The sequence below is a fragment of the Ambystoma mexicanum genome, unplaced genomic scaffold, assembly GCF_040938575.1.
Source record: "Ambystoma mexicanum isolate Mex_15411 unplaced genomic scaffold, UKY_AmexF1_1 Mex_scaf66, whole genome shotgun sequence".
Taxonomy (NCBI): Eukaryota; Metazoa; Chordata; class Amphibia; order Caudata; family Ambystomatidae; genus Ambystoma; species Ambystoma mexicanum.
In genome coordinates, this window is record NW_027182484.1 from 1,068,609 (window position 1) to 1,092,452 (window position 23,844).

Here is a 23,844-nt window from a genome sequence, read left to right on the forward strand (position 1 = left end):
GAGTGCAGTTCAAGAAGTCCCTGTTTCATAAGCATATACCCTCTTCGATAGATCCTGTTAAAATGTTTTTCAACCCAATGCACTGTAAGAAACAATAGGATATATCATCATTTCATATACAAAAAAAATGAACAATTGGGTTTAACTATGCTCTTAGCACAAAATCAACAAACTGCAGTAGAGAAGCAGTTACATTTTGCAGAATTTGTGCATTTGACAAAAGATTTTTTTTTTCATGTTCCAAGATCTACATGTGATACGAAATGTATGAATTCTTGCAATGGAAACCTCACTGTATTTTACCAAGGCAGATAAAGGACATCCTTTGCACCCCATATACTTATAAGTAGGGTTTGGTGGCTGAAAATGCATTGCTTTGATGGTGATTGCATGTTGCTTCCACTTTGTACATATTACTGAATTAATAAAGGTGAACATTTTAGAAATGGGGGTATAGATCAGGGGTAGAGCATTTCACTGCAGGACAAAAGGTTCCTAGTTCAAATCTGGGTGCCCCCTTGTCCAACTGTTTTACCTGTAGAAATATTTTTTTAATTAAATAAATTGAAGTAAACATTTAGAATCTTAGCATTTTATGTAATGAGCAACACATTTCTACATTTGAAATACTCCTGATCATCACCTGAAATATAGGGTAAACACCACTAAGCTGTTTAGGATTTCTTCATATGATAAAAGCTGTGTTTTACATTCACCCAGGTTCTACTGGTGATATGATCAGTTTGAAATAGTCCACTGGAAGCTCATATGAATGTTATAAAACTGTGGTGGAAACCAATAATATGCCCTTAATGAAATGTATTAATTTGTACAGCTGACCAGAAGTGCACTGATGTCATTAGTTCTACAAGTTCCATAGAGTCACCCACTCTATCACCTTTTTTAAAAAGGGCAGTTTTCAACATTGAAGGGTTTATGTCAGTGGTAGAGCATAGGAGTGTAGTTCAAGAAGTCCCTGTTTCAGAACCATATACCCTCTTCAATAGATCCTGTTAAAATGTTTTCCAACCCAATGCAATGTAAGAAACAATAGGATATATCATCATTTCTTATAAAAAACAATGAAGTATTGGGTTTAACTATGCTCTTAGCACAAAATCGACAAACTGCAGTAGAGAAGCAGTTACATTTTCCAGAATGTGTGCATTTGACAAAAGATTTTTTTCCATGTTCCAAGATCTACATGTGATACGAAATGTATGAATTCTCGCAATGGAAACCTCACTGTATTTTACCAAGGCAGATAAAGGACATCCTTCGCACCCCATATACTTATAAGGAGGGTTTGGTGGCTGAAAATGCATTGCTTTGATGGTGATTGCATGTTGCTTGCACTTTGTACATATTACTGAATTAATAAAGGGGAAAAACTTCAGAACTGGGGGTATAGCTCAGTGGTAGAGCTTTTGACTGCAGATCAAGAGGTCCCTAGTTCAAATCTGGGTGCCCCCTTGATCAACTGTTTTACCTGTAGAAATATTTTTTTAACTAAATAAATTGAAGAAAACATTTACAATCTTAGAATGTTATGTAATGAGCAACACATTTCTACATTTGAAATACTCCTGATCATCTCCTGAAACATAGGGTAAACACCATGAAACTGTTTAGGATTTCTTCATATTATACAAGCTGTGTTTTACATTCACCCAAGTTCTACTGGTGATATTATCAGTTTGAAATAGTCCATTGGAAGCTCATATGAATGTTATAAAACTGTGGTGGAAACCAATATTATGCCCTTAATGAAATGTATTAATTTGTACAGCTGACCAGAAGTGCACTGATGTCATTAGTTCTACAAGTTCCATACAGTCACCCACTCTATCACCTTTTTAAAAAAGGGCAGTTTTCAGCATTCAAGGGTTTAACTCAGTGTTAGAGCATAGGAGTGCAGTTGAAGAAGTCCCTGTTTCATAACCATATACCCTCGTCAATAGATCCTGTTAAAATGTTTTTCAACCCAATGCACTGTAAGAAACAATAGGATATATCATCATTTCATATAAAAAAACAATGAACAATTGGGTTTAACTATACTCTTAGCACAAAATCAACAAACTGCAGTAGAGAAGCAGTTACATTTTGCAGAATTTGTGCATTTGACAAAATATTTTTTTTCCATGTTCCAAGATCTACATGTGATACGAAATGTATGAATTCTTGCAATGGAAACCTCACTGTATTTTACCAAGGCAGATAAAGGACATCTTTTGTACCCCTTATACTTATAAGGAGGGTTTGGTGGCTGAAAATGCATTGCTTTGATGGTAATTGCATGTTGCTTTCACTTTGTACATATTACTGAATAAATAAAGGTGAACATTTCAGAAATGGGGGTATAGCTCAGGGGTAGAGCATTTCACTGCAGATCAAAATGTCCCTAGTTCAAATGTGGGTGCCCCCTTGTCCAACTGTTTTACCTGTAGAAATATTTTTTTAATTGAATAAATTGAAGTAAACATTTACAATCTTAGCATTTTATGTAATGAGCAACACATTTCTACATTTGAAATACTCCTGATCATCACCTGAAACATAGGGTAAACACCATTAAGCTGTTTAGGATTTCTTCATATGATACAAGCTGTGTTTTACATTCACCCAAGTTCTACTGGCGATATGATCAGTTTAAAATAGTCCATTGGAAGCTCATATGAATGTTATAAAACTGTGGTGGAAACCAATAATATGCCCTTAATGAAATGGATTAATTTGTACAGCTGACCAGAGGTGCATTGATGTCATTAGTTCCACAAGTTCCATAGAGTCACCCACTCTATCACCTTTTTAAAAAAGGGCAGTTTTCAACATTCAAGGGTTTATGTCAGTGGTAGAGCGTAGGAGTGTAGTTCAAGAAGTCCCTGTTTCATAACCATATACCCTCTTCAATAGATCCTGTTAAAATGTTTTTCAACCCAATGCACTGTAAGAAACAATAGGATATATCATAATTTCATATACAAAACAATGAACAATTGGGTTTAACTATGCTCTTAGCACAAAATCAACAAACTGCAGTAGACAAGCATTTACATTTTGCAGAATTTGTGCATTTGACAAAAGATTTTTTTTCCATGTTCCAAGATCTACATGTGATACGAAATGTATGAATTCTTGCAATGGAAACCTCACTGTATTTTACCAAGGCAGGTAAAGGACATTCTTCGCACCCCATATACTTATAAGGCGGGTTTGGTGGCTGAAAATGCATTGCTTTGATGGTGATTGCATGTTGCTTGGGCTTTGTACATATTACTGAATAAATAAAGGTGAACATTTCAGAAATGGGGGTATAGCTCAGGGGTAGAGCATTTCACTGCAGATCAAAATGTCCCTAGTTCAAATGTGGGTGCCCCCTTGCCCAACTGTTTTACCTGTAGAAATATTTTTTTATTAAATAAATTGAAAAAAACATTTACAATCTTAGCATTTTATGTAATGAGCAACACATGTCTACATTTGAAATACTCCTGATCATCTCCTGAAACATAGGGTAAACACCATGAAACTGTTTAGGATTTCTTCATATGATACAAGCTGTGTTTTACATTCACCCAAGTTCTACTGGTGATATGACCAGTTTGAAATAGTCCATTGGAAGCTCATATGAATGTTATAAAACTGTGGTGGAAATCAATAATATGCCCTTTATGAAATGTATTAATTTGTACAGCTGACCAGAAGTGCATTGATGTCATTAGTTCTACAAGTTCCATACAGTCACCCACTCTATCACCTTTTTAAAAAAGGGCAGTTTTCAGCATTCAAGGGTTTAACTCAGTGGTAGAGCATAGGAGTGCAGTTCAAGAAGTCCCTGTTTCATAAGCATATACCCTCGTCAATATATCCTGTTAAAATGTTTTTCAACCCAATGCACTGTAAGAAACAATAGGATATATCATCATTTCATATACAAAACAATGAACAATTGGGTTTAACTATGCTCCTAGCACAAAATCAACAAACTGCAGTAGACAAGCATTTACATTTTGCAGAATTTGTGCATTTGACAATAGATTTTTTTTCCATGTTCCAAGATCTACATGTGATACGAAATGTATGAATTCTTGCAATGGAAACCTCACTGTATTTTACCAAAGCAGATAAAGGACATCCTTCGCAACCCATATACTTATAAGGAGGGTTTGGTGGCTAAAAATGCATTGCTTTGATGGTGATTGCATGTTGCTTGCACTTTGTACATATTACTGAATTAATAAAGGTGAATTTTTCAGAACTGGGGGTATAGCTCAGTGGTAGAGCATTTGACTGCAGATCAAGAGGTCCCTAGTTCAAATCTGGGTGCCCCCTTGTTCAACTGTTTTACCTGTAGAAATATTTTTTTAATTAAATAAATTGAAGAAAACATTTACAATCTTAGCATTTTATGTAATGAGCAACACATTTCTACATTTGAAATACTCCTGATCATATCCTGAAACATAGGGTAAACACCATGAAACTGTTTAGGATTTCTTCATATGATACAAGCTGTGTTTTACATTCACCCAAGTTCTACTGGTGATATTATCAGTTTGAAATAGTCCATTGGAAGCTCATATGAATGTTATAAAACTGTGGTGGAAACCAATAATATGCCCTTAATGAACTGTATTAATTTGTACAGCTGACCAGAAGTGCACTGATGTCATTAGTTCTACAAGTTCCATACAGTCACCCACTCTATCACCTTTTTAAAAAAGGGCAGTTTTCAACATTGAAGGGTTTATGTCAGTGGTAGAGCGTAGGAGTGTAGTTCAAGAAGTCCCTGTTTCATAACCATATACCCTCTTCAATAGATCCTGTTAAAATGTTTTTCAACCCAATGCACTGTAAGAAATAATAGGATATATCATCATTTCATATACAAAAAAATGAACAATTGGGTTTAACTATGCTCTTAGCACAAAATCAACAAACTGCAGTAGAGAAGCAGTTACATTTTGCAGAATTTGTGCATTTGACAAAAGATTTTTTTTCCATGTTCCAAGATCTACATGTGATACGAAATGTATGAATTCTTGCAATGGAAACCTCACTGTATTTTACCAAGGCAGATAAAGACATCCTTCGCACCCCACATACTTATAAGGAGGGTTTGGTGGCTGAAAATGCATTGCTTTGATGGTGATTGCATGTTGCTTGCACTTTGTACATATTACTGAATTAATAAAGGTGAACTTTTCAGAACTGGGGGTATAGCTCAGTGGTAGAGCATTTGACTGCATATCAAGAGGTCCCTAGTTCAAATCTGGGTGCCCCCTTCTTCAACTGTTTTACCTGTAGAAATATTTTTTTAATTAAATAAATTGAAGAAAACATTTACAATCTTAGCATTTTATGTAACGAGCAACACATTTCTACATTTGAAATACTCCTGATCATCTCCTGAAACATAGGGTAAACACCATGAAACTGTTTAGGATTTCTTCATATGATACAAGCTGTGTTTTACATTCACCCAAGTTCTACTGGTGATATTATCAGTTTGAAATAGTCCATTGGAAGCTCATATGAATGTTATAAAACGGTGGTGGAAACCAATAATATGCCCTTAATGAAATGTATTAATTTGTACAGCTGACCAGAAGTGCACTGATGTCATTACTTCTACAAGTTCCATACAGTCACCCACTCTATCACCTTTTTAAAAAAGGGCAGTTTTCAACATTGAAGGGTTTATGTCAGTGGTAGAGCGTAGGAGTGTAGTTCAAGAAGTCCCTGTTTCATAACCATATACCCTCTTCAATAGATCCTGTTAAAATGTTTTTCAACACAATGCACTGTAAGAAACAATAGGATATATCATCATTTCCTATACAAAACAATGAACAATTGGGTTTAACTATGCTCTTAGCACAAAATCAACAAACTGCAGTAGACAAGCATTTACATTTTGCAGAATTTGTGCATTTGACAAAAGATTTTTTTTCCATGTTCCAAGATCTACATGTGATACGAAATGTATGAATTCTTGCAATGGAAACCTCACTGTATTTTACCAAGGCAGATAAAGGACATCCTTCGCACCCCATATACTTATAAGGAGGGTTTGGTGGCTGAAAATGCATTGCTTTGATGGTGATTGCATGTTGCTTGCACTTTGTACATATTAATGAATTAATAAAGGTGAATTTTTCAGAACTGGGGGTATAGCTCAGTGGTAGAGCATTTGACTGCAGATCAAGAGGTCCCTAGTTCAAATCTGGGTGCCCCCTTGTTCAACTGTTTTACCTGTACAAATATTTTTTTAATTAAGTAAATTGAAGAAAACATTTACAATCTTAGCATTTTACGTAATGAGCAACACATTTCTACATTTGAAATACTCCTGATCATCTCCTGAAACATAGGGTAAACACCATGAAACTGTTTAGGATTTCTTCATATGATACAAGCTGTGTTTTACATTCACCCAAGTTCTACTGGTGATATGATCAGTTTGAAATAGTCCATTGGAAGCTCATATGAATGTTATAAAACTGTGGTGGAAACCAATAATATGCCCTTAATGAAATGAATTAATTTGTACAGCTGACCAGAAGTGCATTGATGTCATTAGTTCTACAAGTTCCATACAGTCACCCACTCTATCACCTTTTTAAAAAAGGGCAGTTTTCAGCATTCAAGGGTTTAACTCAGTGGTAGAGCATAGGAGTGCAGTTCAAGAAGTCCCTGTTTCATAAGCATATACCCTCGTCAATATATCCTGTTAAAATATTTTTCAACCCAATGCACTGTAACAAACAATAGGATATATCATCACTTCATATACAAAACAATGAACAATTGGGTTTAACTATGCTCTTAGCACAAAATCAACAAACTGCAGTAGACAAGCATTTACATTTTGCAGAATTTGTGCATTTGACAAAAGATTTTTTTCCATGTTCCAAGATCTACATGTGATACGAAATGTATGAATTCTTGCAATGGAAACCTCACTGTATTTTACCAAAAAAGATTAAGGACATCTTTTGTACCCCTTATACTTATAAGGAGGGTTTGGTGGCTGAAATGCTTTGCTTTGATGGCGATTGCATGTTGCTTGCACTTTGTACATATTACTGAATTAATAAAGGTGAACTTTTCAGAAATGGGGGTATAGCTCAGTGGTAGAGCATTTGACTGCAGATCAAGAGGTCCCTAGTTCAAATCTGGGTGTCCCCTTGTTCAACTATTTTACCTGTAGAAATATTTTTTTAATTAAATAAATTGAAGTAAACATTTACAATCTTAGCATTTTATGTAATGAGCAACACATTTCTACATTTGAAATACTCCTGATCATCACCTGAAACATAGGGTAAACACTATTAAGCTGTTTAGGATTTCTTCAAATGATACAACCTGTGTTTTACATTCACCCAAGTTCTGATGGTGATATTATCAGTTTGAAATAGTCCATTGGAAGCTCATATGAATGTTATAAAACTGTGGTGGAAACCAATAATATGCCCTTAATGAAATGCATTAATTTGTACAGCTGACCAGAAGTGCACTGATGTCATTAGTTCTACAAGTTCCATACAGTCACCCACTCTATCACCTTTTTAAAAAAGGGCAGTTTTCAGCATTCAAGGGTTTAACTCAGTGGTAGAGCATAGGAGTGCAGTTCAAGAAGTCCCTGTTTCATAAACATATACCCTCTTCAATAGATCCTGTTAAAATGTTTTTCAACCCAATGCCTTGTAAGAAACAATAGGATATATCATCATTTCATATACAAAACAATGAACAATTGGGTTTAACTATGCTCTTAGCACAAAATCAACAAACTGCAGTAGAGAAGCAGTTACATTTTGCAGAATTTGTGCATTTGACAAAAGATTTTTTTTCCATGTTCCAAGATCTACATGTGATACGAAATGTATGAATTCTTGCAATGGAAACCTCACTGTATTTTACCAAGGCAGATAAAGGACATTCTTCGCACCCCTTATACTTATAAGGAGGGTTTGGTGGCTGAACATGCATTGCTTTGATGGTGATTGCATGTTGCTTCCACTTTGTACATATTACTGAATAAATAAAGGTGAATATTTCAGAAATGGGGGTATAGCTCAGGGGTAGAGCATTTCACTGCAGATCAAGAGGTTCCTAGTTCAAATCTGGGTGCCCCCTTGTTCAACTGTTTTACCTGTAGAAATATTTTTTTTATTAAATAAATTGAAGAAAACATTTACAATCTTAGCATTTTATGTAATGAGCAACACTTTTCTACATTTGAAATACTCTTGATCATCTCCTGAAACATAGGGTAAACACCATGAAACTGTTTAGGATTTCTTCATATGATACAAGCTGTGTTTTACATTCGCCCAAGTTCTACTGGTGATATTATCAGTTTGAAATAGTCCATTGGAAGCTCAAATGAATGTTATAAAACTGTGGTGGAAACCAATAATATGCCCTTAATGAACGGTATTAATTTGTACAGCTGTCCAGATGTGCACTGATGTCATTAGTTCTACAAGTTCCATACAGTCACCCACTCTATCACCTTTTTAGAAAAGGGCAGTTTTCAGCATTCAAGGGTTGAACTCAGTGGTAGAGCGTAGGAATGCAGTTAAAAAGGTCACTGTTTCATAACCATATACCCTCTTCAATAGATCCTGTTAAAATGTTTTTCAACCCAATACACTGTAAGAAACAATAAGATATATCATCATTTCATATACAAAACAATGAACAATTGGGTTTAACTATGCTCTTAGCACAAAATCAACAAACTGCAGTAGAGAAGCAGTTACATTTTGCAGAATTTATGCATTTGACAAAAGATTTTTTTTCCATGTTCCAAGATCTACATGTGATACCAAATGTATGAATTCTTGCAATGGAAACCTCACTGCATTTTACCAAGGCAGAAAAAGGACATCCTTCGCACCCCATATACTTATAAGGAGGGTTTGGTGGTTGAAAATGCATTGCTTTGATGGTGATTGCATGTTGCTTGCACTTTGTACATATTACTGAATTAATAAAGGAGAACTTTTCAGAACTGGCCGTATAGCTCAGTAGTAGAGCATTTGACTGCAGATCAAGAGGTCCCTAGTTCAACTCTGGGTGCCCTTTGTTCAACTGTTTTACCTGTAGAAATATTTTTTTTATTAAATAAATTGAAGAAAACATTTACAATGTTAGCATTTTATGTAATGAGCAACACATTTCTACATTTGAAATACTCCTGATCATCACCTGAAACATAGGGTAAACACCATTAAGCCGTTTAGGATTTCTTTGTATGATACAAGCTGTGTTTTACATTCACCCAAGTTCTACTGGTGATATGATCAGTTTGAAATAGTCCATTGGAAGCTCATATGAATGTTATAAAACTGTGGTGGAAACCAATAATATGCCCTTAATGAAATGTATTAATTTGTACAGCTGACCAGAAGTGCACTGATGTCATTAGTTCTACAAGTTCCATACAGTCACCCACTCTATCACCTTTTTAAAAAAGGGCAGTTTTCAGCATTCAAGGGTTTAACTCAGTGGTAGTGCATAGGAGTGCAGTTCAAGAAGTCCCTGTTTCATAAGCATATACCCTCGTCAATAGATCCTGTTAAAATGTTTTTCAACCCAATGCACTGTAAGAAACAATAGGATATATCATCATTTCATATAAAAAACAATGGAACATTGGGTTTAATTATACTCTTAGCACAAAATCAACAAACTGCAGTAGAGAAGCAGTTACGTTTTGCAGAATTTGTGCATTTGTCAAACGTTTTTTTTTCATGTTCCAAGATCTACATGTGATACGAGATGTATGAATTCTTGCAATGGAAACCTCACTGTATTTTGCCAAGGCAGATAAAGGACATTTTTGTACCCCTTATACTTATAAGGAGGGTTTGGTGGTTGAAAATGCATTGCTTTGATGGTGATTGCATGTTGCTTGCACTTTGTACATATTACTGAATTAATAAAGATGGACTTTTCAGAGCTGGCCGTATAGCTCAGTAGTAGAGCATTTGACTGCAGATCAAGAGGTCCCTAGTTCAACTCTGGGTGCCCTTTGTTCAACTGTTTTACCTGTAGAAATATTTTTTTATTAAATAAATTGAAGAAAACATTTACAATGTTAGCATTTCATGTAATTAGCAACACATTTCTACATTTGAAATACTCCTGATCATCTCCTGAAACATAGGGTAAACACCATGAAACTGTTTAGGATTTCTTCAAATGATACAAGCTGTGTTTTACATTCACCCAAGTTCTACTGGTGATATTATCAGTTTGAAATAGTCCATTGGAAGCTCATATGAATGTTATAAAACTGTGGTGGAAACCAATAATATGCCCTTAATGAAATGTATTAATTTGTACAGCTGACCAGAAGTGCACTGATGTCATTAGTTCTACAAGTTTCATACAGTCACACACTCTATCACCTTTTTAAAAAAGGGCAGTTTTCAACATTCAAGGGTTTATGTCAGTGGTAGAGCGTAGGAGTGTAGTTCAAGAAGTCCCTGTTTCATAACCATATACCCTCTTCAATAGATCCTGTTAAAATGTTTTTCAACCCAATGCACAGTAAGAAACAATAAGATATATCATCATTTCATATAAAAAACAATGGAACATTGGGTTTAACTATGCTCTTAGCACAAAATCAACAAACTGCAGTAGAGAAGCAGTTACATTTTGCAGAATTTGTGCATTTGACAAAAGATTGTTTTTCCATGTTCCAAGATCTACATGTGATACGAAATGTATGAATTCTTGCAATGGAAACCTCACTGTATTTTACCAAGGCAGATAAAGGACATCTTTTGTACCCCTTATACTTATAAGGAGGGTTTGGTGGCTGGAAATGCATTGCTTTGATGGTGATTGCATGTTGCTTTCACTTTGTACATATTACTGAATAAATAAATGTAAACATTTCAGAAATGGGGCTATAGCTCAGGGGTAGAGCATTTCACTGTGGATCAAAAGGTCCCTAGTTCAAATCTAGGTGCCCCCTTGTCCAACTGTTTTACCTGTAGAAATGTGTTTTTAATTAAATAAATTGAAGTAAACATTTGCAATCTTAGCATTTTATGTAATGAGCAACACATTTCTACATTTGAAATACTCCTCATCATCACCTGAAACATAGGGTAAGCATTAAGCTGTTTAGGATTTCTTCATATGATACAAGCTGTGTTTTACATTCACCCAAGTTCTACTGGTGATATTATCAGTTTGACATAGTCCATTGGAAGCTCATATGAATGTTATAAAACTGTGGTGGAAACCAATAATATGCCCTTAATGAAATGTATTAATTTGTACAGCTGACCAGAAGTGCACTGATGTCATTAATTCTACAAGTTCCATACAGTCACCCACTCTAACACCTTTTTTTAAAAAGGGCAGTTTTCAGCATTTAAGGGTTTAACTCAGTGGTAGAGCATAGGAGTGGAGTTCAAGAAGTCCCTGTTTCATAACCATATACCCTCTTCAATAGATCCTGTTAAAATGTTTTTCAACCCAATGCACTGTAAGAAACAATAGGATATATCATCATTTCATATACAAAACAATGAACAATTGGGTTTAACTATGCTCTTAGCACAAAATCAACAAACTGCAGTAGAGAAGCAGTTACATTTTGCAGAATTTGTGCATTTGACAAAAGATTTTTTTTCCATGTTCCAAGATCTACATGTGATACGAAATGTATGAATTCTTGCAATGGAAACCTCACTGTATTTTACCAAGGCAGATAAAGGCCATTCTTCGCACCCCTTATACTTATAAGGAGGGTTTGGTGGCTGAACATGCATTGCTTTGATGGTGATTGCATGTCGCTTCCACTTTGTACATATTACTGAATAAATAAAGGTGAATATTTCAGAGATGGGGATATAGCTCAGGGGTACAGCATTTCACTGCAGATCAAAAGGTCCCTAGTTCAAATCTGGTTGCCCCCTTGTCCAACTGTTTTACCTGTAGAAATATTTTTTTAATTAAATAAATTGAAGTAAACATTTACAATCTTAGCATTTTATGTAATGAGCAACACATTTCTACATTTGAAATACCCCTGATCATCAACTGAAACATAGGGTAAACACCATTAAGCTGTTTAGGATTTCTTCATATGATACAAGCTGTGTTTTACATTCACCCAAGTTCTACTAGTGATATTACCAGTTTGAAATAGTCCATTGGAAGCTCATATGAATGTTATAAAACTGTGGTGGAAACCAATAATATGCCCTTAATGAAATGTATTAATTTGTACAGCTGACCAGAAGTGCACTGATGTCATTAGTTCTACAAGTTCCATACAGTCACCCACTCTATTACCTTTTTAAAAAAGGGCAGTTTTCAGCATTCAAGGGTTTAACTCAGTGGTAGAGCATAGGAGTGCAGTTCAAGAAGTCCCTGTTTCATAAGCATATACCCTCGTCAATAGATCCTCTTAAAATGTTTTTCAACCCAATGCACTGTAAGAAACAATAGGATATATCATAATTTCATATAAAAACAATGAAAAATTGGGTTTAACTATACTCTTAGCACAAAATCAACAAACTGCAGTAGAGAAGCAGTTACGTTTTGCAGAATTTGTGCATTTGACAAACGTTTATTTTCCATGTTCCAAGATCTAGATGTGATACGAAATTTATGAATTCTTGCAATGGAAACCTCACTGTATTTTACCAAGGCAGATAAAGGACATCCTTTGCACCCCATATACTTATAAGGAGGGTTTGGTGGCTGAAAATGCATTGCTTTGATGGTGATTGCATGTTGCTTCCACTTTGTACATATTTCTGAATAAATAAAGGTGAATATTTCAGAAATGGGGGTGTAGCTCAGGGGTAGAGCATTTCACTGCAGTTCAAAAGGTCCCTAGTTCAAATCTGGGTGCCCCTTGTTCAACTGTTTTACCTGTAGAAATATTTTTTTTATTAAATAAATTGAAGAAAACATTTACAATCTTAGCATTTTATGTAATGAGCAACACATTTCTACATTTGAAATACTCCTGATCATCTCCTGAAACATAGGGTAAACACCATTAAGCTGTTTAGGATTTCTTCATATGATACAAGCTGTGTTTTACATTCACCCAAGTTCTACTGGTGATATTATCAGTATGAAATAGTCCATTGGAAGCTCATATGAATGTTATAAAACTGTGTTGGAAACCAATAATATGCCCTTAATGAACTGCATTAATTTGTAGAGCTGTCCAGAAGTGCACTGATGTCATTAGTTCTACAAGTTCCATACAGTCACCCACTCTATCACCTTTTTAAAAAAGGGCAGTTTTCAACATTCAAGGGTTCAACTCAGTGGTAGAGCGTAGGAATGCAGTTCAAAAAGTCCCTGTTTCATAACCATATACCCTCTTCAATAGATCCTGTTAAAATGTTTTTCAACCCAATGCACTGTAAGAAACAATAAGATATATCATCATTTCATATACAAAACAATGAACAATTGGGTTTAACTATGCTCTTAGCACAAAATCAACAAACTGCAGTAGAGAAGCAGTTACATTTTGCAGAATTTATGCATTTGACAAAAGATTTTTTTTCCATGTTCCAAGATCTACATGTGATACGAAATGTATGAATTCTTGCAATGGAAACCTCACTGTATTTTACCAAGGCAGATAAAGGACATTTTTGTACCCCTTATACTTATAAGGAGGGTTTGGTGGCTGAAAATGCATTGCTTTGAGGTGATTGCCTGTTGCTTGCACTTTGTATATATTACTGAATTAATAAAGGTGAACATTTCAGAACTGGGGGTATAGCTCAGTGGTAGAGCATTTGACTGCAGATCAAGAAGTTCCCTAGTCCAAATCTGGGTGCCCACTTGTTCAACTGTTTTACCTGTAGAACATTTTTTTTAATTAAATAAATCGAAGAAATCATTTACAATCTTAGCATTTTATGTAATGAGCAACACATTTCTACATTTGAAATATTCCTGATTATCTCCTGAAACATAGGGTAAACACCATGAAACTGTTTAGGATTTCTTCATATGATACAAGCTGTGTTTTACATTCACCCAGGCACTACTGGTGATATTATCAGTTTGAAATAGTCCATTGGAAGCTCATTTGAATGTTATAAAACTCTGGTGGAAACCAATAATATTCCCTTAATTAAATGTATTAATTTGTACAGCTGACCAGAAGTGCACTGATGTCATTAGTTCTACAAGTTCCATACAGTCACCCACTCTATCACCTTTTTAAAAAAGCGCAGTTTTCAGCATTCAAGGGTTTAACTCAGTGGTAGAGCATAGGAGGGCAGTGCAATAAGTCCCTGTTTCATAAGCATATGCCCTCGTCAATAGATCCTGTTAAAATGTTTTTCAACCCAATGCACTGTAAGAAACAATAGGATATATCATCATTTCATATAAAAAACAATGAACAATTGGGTTTAACTATACTCTTAGCACAAAATCCACAAACTGCAGTAGAGAAGCAGTTACGTTTTGCAGAATTTGTGCATTGGACAAACGTTTTTTTTCCATGTTCCAAGATCTACATGTGATACGAAAGGTATGAATTCTTGCAATGGAAACCTCACTGTATTTTACCAAGGCAGATAAAGGACATTTTTGTACCCCTTATACTTATAAGGAGGGTTTGGTGGCTGAAAATGCATTGCTTTGATGGTGATTGCATGTTGCTTGCACTTTGTACATATTACTGAATTAATAAAGGTGGACTTTTCAGAACTGTGGGTATAGCTCAGTAGTAGAGCATTTGACTGCAGATCAAGAGGTCCCTAGTTCAACTCTGGGCGCCCCCTTGTCCAACTGTTTTACCTGTAGAAATATTTTTTTTATTAAATAAATTGAAAAAAACATTTACAATGTTAGCATTTTATGTAATGAGCAACAAATTTCTACATTTGAAATACTCCTGATCATCTCCTGAAACATAGGGTAAACACCATTAAACTGTTTAGGATTTCTTCATATGATATAAGCTGTGTTTTACATTCACCCAAGTTCTACTGGTGATATTATCAGTTTGAAATAGTCCATTGGAAGCTCATATGAATGTTATAAAACTGTGGTGGAAACCAATAATATGCCCTTAATGAAATGTATTAATTTGTAGAGCTGACCAGAAGTGCACTGATGTCATTAGTTCTACAAGTTCCATACAGTCACCCACTCTATCACCTTTTTAAAAAAGGGCAGTTTTCAGCATTCAAGGGTTTAACTCAGTGGTAGAGCATAGGAGTGCAGTTCAAGAAGTCCCTGTTTCACAACCATATACCCTCGTCAATAGATCCTGTTAAAATGTTTTTCAACCCAATGCACTCTAAGAAACAATAGGATATATCATCATTTCATATAAAAAACAATGAACAATTGGGTTTAACTATGCTCTTAGCACAAAATCAACAAACTTCAGTAGAGAAGCAGTTACATTTTGCAGAATGTGAGCATTTGACAAAAGATTTTTTTTCCATGTTCCAAGATCTACATGTGATACGAAATGTATGAATTCTTGCAATGGAAACCTCACTGTATTTTACCAAGGTAGATAAAGGACATCCGTTGCACCCCTTATACTTATAAGGAGGGTTTGGTGGCTGAACATGCATTGCTTTGATGGTGATTGCATGTTGCTTCCACTTTGTACATATTACTGAATAAATAAAGGTGAACATTTCAGAAATGGGGGTATAATTTAGGGGTAGAGCATTTCACTGCAGATCAAAAGGTCGCTAGTTTAAATCTGGGTGCACCCTTGTCCAACTGTTTTACCTGTAGAAATATTTTTTTATTAAATAAATTGAAGAAAACATTTACAATGTTAGCATTTTATGTAATGAGCAACACATTTCTACATTTGAAATACTCCTGATCATCTCCTGAAACATAGGGTAAACAACATGAAACTGTTTAGGATTTCTTCATATGATACAAGCTGTGTTTTACATTCACCCAAATTCTACTGGTGATATGATCAGTTTGAAATAGTCCATTGGAAGCTCATATGAATGTTATAAAACTGTGGTGGAAACCAATAATATGCCCTTAATGAAATGTATTAATTTGTAAAGCTGACCAGAAGTGCACTGATGTCATTAGTTCTACAAGTTCCATACAGTCACCCACTCTATCACCTTTTTAAAAAAGGGCAGTTTTCAGCATTCAAGGGTTTAACTCAGTGGTAGAGCATAGGAGTGCAGTTCAAGAAGTCCCTGTTTCATAACCATATACCCTCGTCAATAGATCCTGTTAAAATGTTTTTCAACCCAATGCACTGTAAGAAACAATAGGATATATCATCATTTCATATAAAAAACAATGAACAATTGGGTTTAACTATACTCTTAGCACAAAATCAACAAACTGCAGTAGAGAAGCAGTTACATTTTGCAGAATTTGTGCATTTGACAAAAGATTTTTTTTCCATGTTCCAAGATCTACATGTGATACGAAATGTATGAATTCTTGCAATGGAAACCTCACTGTATTTTACCAAGGCAGATAAAGGACATCCTTCGCACCCCATATACTTATATGAGGGTTTGGTGGCTGAAAATGCATTGCTTTGAGGTGATTGCCTGTTGCTTGCACTTTGTATATATTACTGAATTAATAAAGGTGAACATTTCGGAACTGGGGGTATAGCTCAGTGGTAGAGCATTTGACTGCAGATCAAGAAGTTTCCTAATTCAAATCTGGGTGCCCACTTTTTCAACTGTTTTACCTGTAGAACATTTTTTTTAATTAAATAAATCGAAGAAAACATTTACAATCTTATCATTTTATGTAATGAGCAACACATTTCTACATTTGAAATATTCCTGATCATCTCCTGAAACATAGGGTAAACACCATGAAACTGTTTAGGATTTCTTCATATGATACAAGCTGTGTTTTACATTCACCCAGGTTCTACTGGTGATATTATCAGTTTGAAATAGTCCATTGGAAGCTCATATGAATGTTATAAAACTCTGGTGGAAACCAATAATATTCCCTTAATGAAATGTATTAATTTGTACAGCTGACCAGAAGTGCACTGATGTCATTAGTTCTACAAGTTCCATACAGTCACCCACTCTATCACCTTTTTAAAAAAGGGCAGTTTTCAGCATTCAAGGGTTTAACTCAGTGGTAGAGCGTAGGAGTGCAGTTCAAGAAGTCCCTGTTTCATAACCATATACCCTCGTCAATAGATCCTGTTAAAATGTTTTTCAACCCAATGCACTGTAAGAAACAATAGGATATATCATCATTTCATATAAAAAACAATGAACAATTGGATTTAACTATGCTCTTAGCACAAAATCATCAAACTGCAGTAGAGAAGCAGTTACGTTTTGCAGAATTTGTGCATTTGACAAAAGTTTTTTTTCCATGTTCCAAGATCTACATGTGATACGAAATGTATGAATTCTTGCAATGGAAACCTCACTGTATTTTACCAAGGCAGATAAAGGACATCCTTCGCACCCCATATAATTATAAGGAGGGTTTGGTGGCTGAAACTGCATTGCTTTGATGGTGATTGCATGTTGCTTGCACTTTGTACATATTACTGAATTAATAAAGGTGAACATGTCAGAAGTGGGGGTATAGCTCAGTGGTATAGCATTTGACTGCTGATCAAGAGGTCAACTAGTTCAAATGTGGGTGCCCCCTTGTTCAACTGTTTTACGTGTAGAAATATTTTTTAAATTAGATAAATTGAAGAAAACATTTACAATCTTAGCATTTTATGTAATGAGCAACACATTTCTACATTTGAAATACTCCTCATCATCTCCTAAAACATAGGGTAAACACCATGAAACTGTTTAGGATTTCTTCGTATGATACAAGCTGTGTTTTACATTCACCCAAGTTCTATTGGTGATATTATCAGTTTGAAATAGTCCATTGGAAGCTCATATGAATGTTATAAAACAGTGGTGGAAACCAATAATTTGCCCTTAATGAAATGTATTAATTTGTACAGCTGACCAGAAGTGCACGGATGTCATTGTACTACAAGTTCCCTACAGTCACCCACTCTCTCACCTTTTTAAAAAAGGGCAGTTTTCAACATTCAAGGGTGTATGTCAGTGGTAGAGCGTAGGGGTGTAGCTCAAGAAGTCCCTGTTTCATAACCATATACCCTCTTCAATAGATCCTGTTAAAATGTTTTTCAACCCAATGCACTGTAAGAAACAATAGGATATATCATCATTTCATATACAAAACAATGAACAATTGGGTTTAACTATGATCTTAGCACAAAATCAACAAACTGCAGTAGAGAAGCAGTTACATTTTGCAGAATTTGTGCATTTGACAAAAGATTTTTTTTCCATGTTCCAAGATCTACATGTGTTACGAAATGTATGAATTCTTGCAAAGGAAACCTCACTGTATTTTACCAAGGCAGATAAAGGACATCCTTCGCACCCCATATACATATATGAGGGTTTGGGTGCTGAAAATGCATTGCTTTGATGGTGATTGCCTGTTGCTTGCACTTTGTATATATTACTGAATTAATAAAGGTGAATATTTCAGAACTGGGGGTATAGCTCAGTGGTAGAGCATTTGACTGCAGATCAAGCGGTACCCTAGTTCAAATCTGGGTGCCTGCTTGTTCAGCTGTTTTACCTGTAGAAAAATGTTTTTAATTAAATAAATTGAAGAAAACATTTACAATCTTAGCATTTTATGTAAAGAGTAACACATTTCTACATTTGAAATATTCCTGATCATCTCCTGAAACATAGGGTAAACACCATGAAACTGTTTAGGATTTCTTCATATGATACAAGCTGTGTTTTACATTTACCAAAGTTCTACTGGTGATATTATCAGTTTGAAATAGTCCATTGGAAGGTCATGTGAATGTTATAAAACTGTGGTGGAAACCAATAATATGCCCTAAATGAAATGTATTAATTTGTACAGCTGACCAGAAGTGCACTGATGTCATTAGTTCTACAAGTTCCATACAGTCACCCACTCTATCACCTTTTTAAAAAAGGGCAGTTTTCAGCATTCAAGGGTTTAACTCAGTGGTAGAGCGTAGGAGTGCAGTTCAAGAAGTCCCTTTTTCATAACCACATACCCTCGTCAATAGATACTGTTAAAATGTTTTTCAACCCAATGCACTGTAAGAAACAATAGGATATATCATCATTTCATATAAAAAACAATGAAAAATTGGGTTTAACTATGCTCTTAGCACAAAATCAACAAACTTCAGTAGAGAAGCAGTTACATTTTGCAGAATTTGTGCATTTGACAAAAGATTTGTTTTCCATGTTCCAAGATCTACATGTGACACGAAATGTATGAATTCTTGCAATGGAAACCTCACTGTATTTTACCAAGGCAGATAAAGGACATCCTTCGCACCCCATATACTTATAAGGAGGGTTTGGTGGCTGAAAATGCATTGCTTTGATGGTGATTGCATGTTGCTTGCACTTTGTACATATTACTGAATTAATAAAGGTACACATTTCAGAACTAGGGGTATAGCTCAGTGGTAGAGCATTTGACTGCAGTTCAAGAGGTCCCTAGTTCGAATTTGGGTGCCCCCTTGTCCAACTGTTTTACCTGTAGAAATATTTTTTTAATTAAATAAATTGAAGAAAACATTTACAATCTTAGCATTTTATGTAATGAGCAACACATTTCTACATTTGAAATATTCCTGATCATCTCCTGAAACATAGGGTAAACACCATGAAACTGTTTAGGATTTCTTCATATGATACAAGGTGTGTTTTACATTCACCCAAGTTCTACTGGTGATATTATCAGTTTGAAATAGTCCATTGGAAGCTCATATGAATGTTATAAAACTGTGGTGGAAACCAATAATATGCCCTAAATGAAATGTATTAATTTGTACAGCTGACCAGAAGTGCACTGATGTCATTAGTTCTACAAGTTCCATACAGTCACCCACTCTATCACCTTTTTAAAAAAGGGCAGTTTTCAGCATTCAAGGGTTTAACTCAGTGGTAGAGCGTAGGAGTGCAGTTCAAGAAGTCCCTGTTTCATAACTATATACCCTCGTCAATAGATCCTGTTAAAATGTTTTTCAACCCAATGCACTGTTAGAAACAATAGGATATATCATCATTTCATATACAAAACAATTAACAATTGGGTTTAACTATGCTCTTAGCACAAAATCAACAAACTGCAGTAGAGAAGCAGTTACATTTTGCAGAATTTGTGCATTTGACAAAAGATTTTTTTTCCATGTTCCAAGATCTACATGTGTTACGAAATGTATGAATTCTTGCAATGGAAACCTCACTGTATTTTACCAAGGCAGATAAAGGACATCTTGTGTACCCCTTATAGTTATAAGGAATGTTTGGTGGCTGAAAATGTATTGCTTTGATGGTGATTGCATGTTGCTTCCACTTTGTACATATTACTGAATTAAAATAGGTGAACATTTCAGAATTGGGGGTATAGCTAGTGGTAGAGCACTTGACTGTAGATCATGAGGTCCTTAGTTCAAATCTGGCTGCCCCCATGTCCAACCTTAAATTGAAGAAAATATTTGCAATCTTATCATTTTATGTAATGAGCAAAACATTTCTACATTTGAAATACTCCTGATCATCTCCTGAAACATAGGGTAAACACCATTATGCTGCATGATTCTATTCAGTATGGACAGTTGTGAGTGACTTCTTCGTATGATACAAGCTGTGTTTTACATTTACCCAAGTTCTACTGGTGATATTATCAGTTTGAAATAGTCCGCTGGAAGCTCATATGAATGTTATAAAACTGTGGTGGAAACCAATAATATGCCCTGTTGGGTATTTTGTGGATATTTGGGGCTTTGCTGTATTTTCTTACCGCCAAAATACCTTTAGCAATAATCACTCTCTGTATTCATATTGGGTCACACATGACAATAATACATTGCATTATTTCAGAATTCAGACCCATTTAGATGATGTGCGCGGTAGTTTGCGTGGTTGGTTGGTAAAGTGGTTGGTTTATTTGTGGCCCCAATATCCAACATCCCTTGTTTTTTATCTAGATTGTTCTTGATCACTAGAGAGACCTCAGGCCTACATTTTAGGGATACCACATTTTCAGTGTTAGTGTTGTGTGGCACCATGGGCTATTGTGGTATTTTTGTGGTAATTTCCACTACCTTGTATATGGTAGGGAACTATGTCCAGAGAGTCTCTCTTCCCGTTGACTCATGTACCTCCAACAGGCTATGCTACAAACAGTCACTCACAACTGTCCATACTGAATAGAATCATGCACACATCTGTTTTAAAATGACAATTGCACTGTTTGAAAATCTACCCACGTTTAAACCTTTTCCCATGCAAAATGAAAGAGAGAAATAATACACACTAGCTATCTGTTTTCAAATATTTTTGTATTATAGAAATTTCTTTTAAACACAGTTTAATTTTTTTTATAGAAATAAATGAAATGGTACAACATTATTTGTGATAAATGAACAGAGAGCTGCGAGAATATATTCAATTGGACTGAGACTCCCTTTAATAAACTGACTGAACAGTTTCGCACACTTTCGCACAGCTCCCACTCGCTTCTATAATTACCTTATCTGTACAGCATGAGTTTTCTCCGGCTATTCTCTTTCTGAATTTGGCTCCCTTGAAAATCAACCCCAGTGAGAACAAGCGTCTGCCGTTCTCAAACCGGGGTTATTGCCTGGAACTCTCAGCTTTTGCAGCAGGAATGCCCCAGCCAGTAAAAGACCCTTCTCCCAGCTCTGCCAGATCTCGATTGTTCTCCCCCTCTCCTCAAGCTTCTCCAGCAAAGTTCTAATCACAGCCTCTAGCATGATACTTGCTATGACGCTGCTCCAATCAGAATCAATCATATCATCTCCTCCCTCACTACACAATGGCTCACTTCTACAGTGGCAATTGTAACAAACTGATTTCCTGTTCCTTCGAGCTCTTTGCTTCCTGTAGTTATGTGGACAGAGCAGCAGAGAAAAAAAAATGAATGTGCGTTTAAAAGTTCACTTTCAGAGTAGGCCTAATTCTGCAGTGGAGACACATTTTTATTAGTGGGTTATGTTAAATGAAGTTTTATTAGTCAGTTAGTTATTAATAAGGTTAGTTATTAATTTTCAAATGTGTCTCTTTCGCCACATAGGCATTTCAGGTGATAAATAGTGTGCATTTTGAATGTGAACATGTGTGCTTTTAACTGTAAAAATAGATTTGCATCTTATATGTAAAAATCGTTTTTGACTGAATAGCCTGTCTTTACTTATATGTCCATGTTACTCTGGCAACACATATAGCAATGCACCACACCCATGTGGTGGTGCTGCATCAAAAAAAAATACTACCTGTGCAGTAGTGCTGTACTCTGTGCTGTAACACGCCAAATATCCTTACATACCCTCCTTTTGTTTTTAGAACTTGGCTACGATCCAAGCCAATTCCTAAAAACAACTTGTTCTTTTTTCTTTTAAAATGCATGTGTATTGGGATATCTTTCTCTTCCTGATGTAGCTACTAAAATCAGTAACATTTTCATTTTTACTGATAGCACAATCAACCATCCACCCATGATTAGCACCAGGACAGCCAAACCCACTATTGAGCGTTCCCCCCAGGTTCCCCAATTAAATCTTTCCACTTCTATTATCCCCAGATTACTAATTGTAATATTGTTTTTTTCTCAAATTAATTTTTATAACATGTCTTTTTTTGTGATTCAATAAATATTCCACATCCGGATCTATTGGAAAAGTATCCCTTTGAAAAAATCGATATTTTCCACTTGGCTTTCCCAAACATCATTTGTTACATGAAACAATGTTAACCCCCCAATTGACACAATTGTATCCTTTGGAACCTGTAAATAAAAAACATTATATTTCACCTGTTTAACCACGTATGTTCCATGGTTTAAATGTACTACCGTCATGTTCTTTAAACAGGTGCTGACCAACCATTTACCTCTGACCATCTTAGCCTGTGCCAGTTCTTCACTCCCCATATTACTAATAATCACTTCACATCCTTATGATATACTTTGGTCAGATTTCAAACCACAAACAGCATCTGTGGCATCAGGAACAAACGGTTTACCTGGACACATATAATTTTGTTCTTTAAATTTGACACATGTTTCCAGGTTTGGTATTAAATAAACTTCAGGTTCCCATGACTGAAATGCCACCACTTCTGGAGTCTTAATCTTAATAAATGTGTCCTCTTGCCAAAATCCCACGTTGTGTACCCACTTCGTTTGATAAATAAGTTCAGGAGCTACATATGGGATGCATAGCAAAAATCCGATCTCTAGTCTTTCCAAGTCCACGTATAACGGCATTGCATTACCCATTTCAAATGCAATTTTTACCTGTATTATATCAATTTCCCTCCTGGTCAATCTTTCTATCATTTGACGAATAATATCCTGCGAAACAAAATACAAGGGGATATGTCCTTGAATCAATTGTGAAACTGCAGTTTGAACTTCTCTCATATAATTTGTTAATAGTCTATCAACAGGACTCATTATGTTCAATATTTCATTCAAAGTTCTGTCATGCTTAAGTATTATTTTAGTCCCCCGTTGCATCACATCTGCTTGTTCATTTAGAATGATTGCAGTTTCATTTATGAATCTTACTTGTTCATCCAGTCCCCCTCTAATCCCATCTAATGTTTTTTGTATTATTTATAGGTCAATACTCAGTTGTTGCGCTTTAGTACTCAGTGTTCCTACCGAAATAGAATTGGCTGTTGATATTGTGGTACCTATTATGGCTCCAACTATAGACATTACCAATGATATCGCGCGCATCACTGCACCTCTCTT

At 35.4% G+C, this 23,844-nt stretch overlaps 6 non-coding genes across 6 annotated transcripts; all 6 read left to right on the forward strand.

Moving 5' to 3' along the window:
• The first annotated feature begins 1,401 nt into the window (after positions 1-1,401).
• Positions 1,402-1,473, forward strand: TRNAC-GCA (transfer RNA cysteine (anticodon GCA)). The gene has a single exon. It is a non-coding gene; the product is annotated as a tRNA-Cys (tRNA).
• A 2,790-nt stretch (positions 1,474-4,263) lies between these two features.
• TRNAC-GCA (transfer RNA cysteine (anticodon GCA)) lies at positions 4,264-4,335 on the forward strand. The gene has a single exon. It is a non-coding gene; the product is annotated as a tRNA-Cys (tRNA).
• An 881-nt stretch (positions 4,336-5,216) lies between these two features.
• On the forward strand, positions 5,217-5,288 carry TRNAC-GCA (transfer RNA cysteine (anticodon GCA)). The gene has a single exon. It is a non-coding gene; the product is annotated as a tRNA-Cys (tRNA).
• Positions 5,289-6,170: 882 nt separating this feature from the next.
• On the forward strand, positions 6,171-6,242 carry TRNAC-GCA (transfer RNA cysteine (anticodon GCA)). The gene has a single exon. It is a non-coding gene; the product is annotated as a tRNA-Cys (tRNA).
• Positions 6,243-7,122: 880 nt separating this feature from the next.
• TRNAC-GCA (transfer RNA cysteine (anticodon GCA)) lies at positions 7,123-7,194 on the forward strand. Its single transcript has one exon. It is a non-coding gene; the product is annotated as a tRNA-Cys (tRNA).
• Positions 7,195-10,933: 3,739 nt separating this feature from the next.
• On the forward strand, positions 10,934-11,005 carry TRNAH-GUG (transfer RNA histidin (anticodon GUG)). Its single transcript has one exon. It is a non-coding gene; the product is annotated as a tRNA-His (tRNA).
• Positions 11,006-23,844: the final 12,839 nt, after the last annotated feature.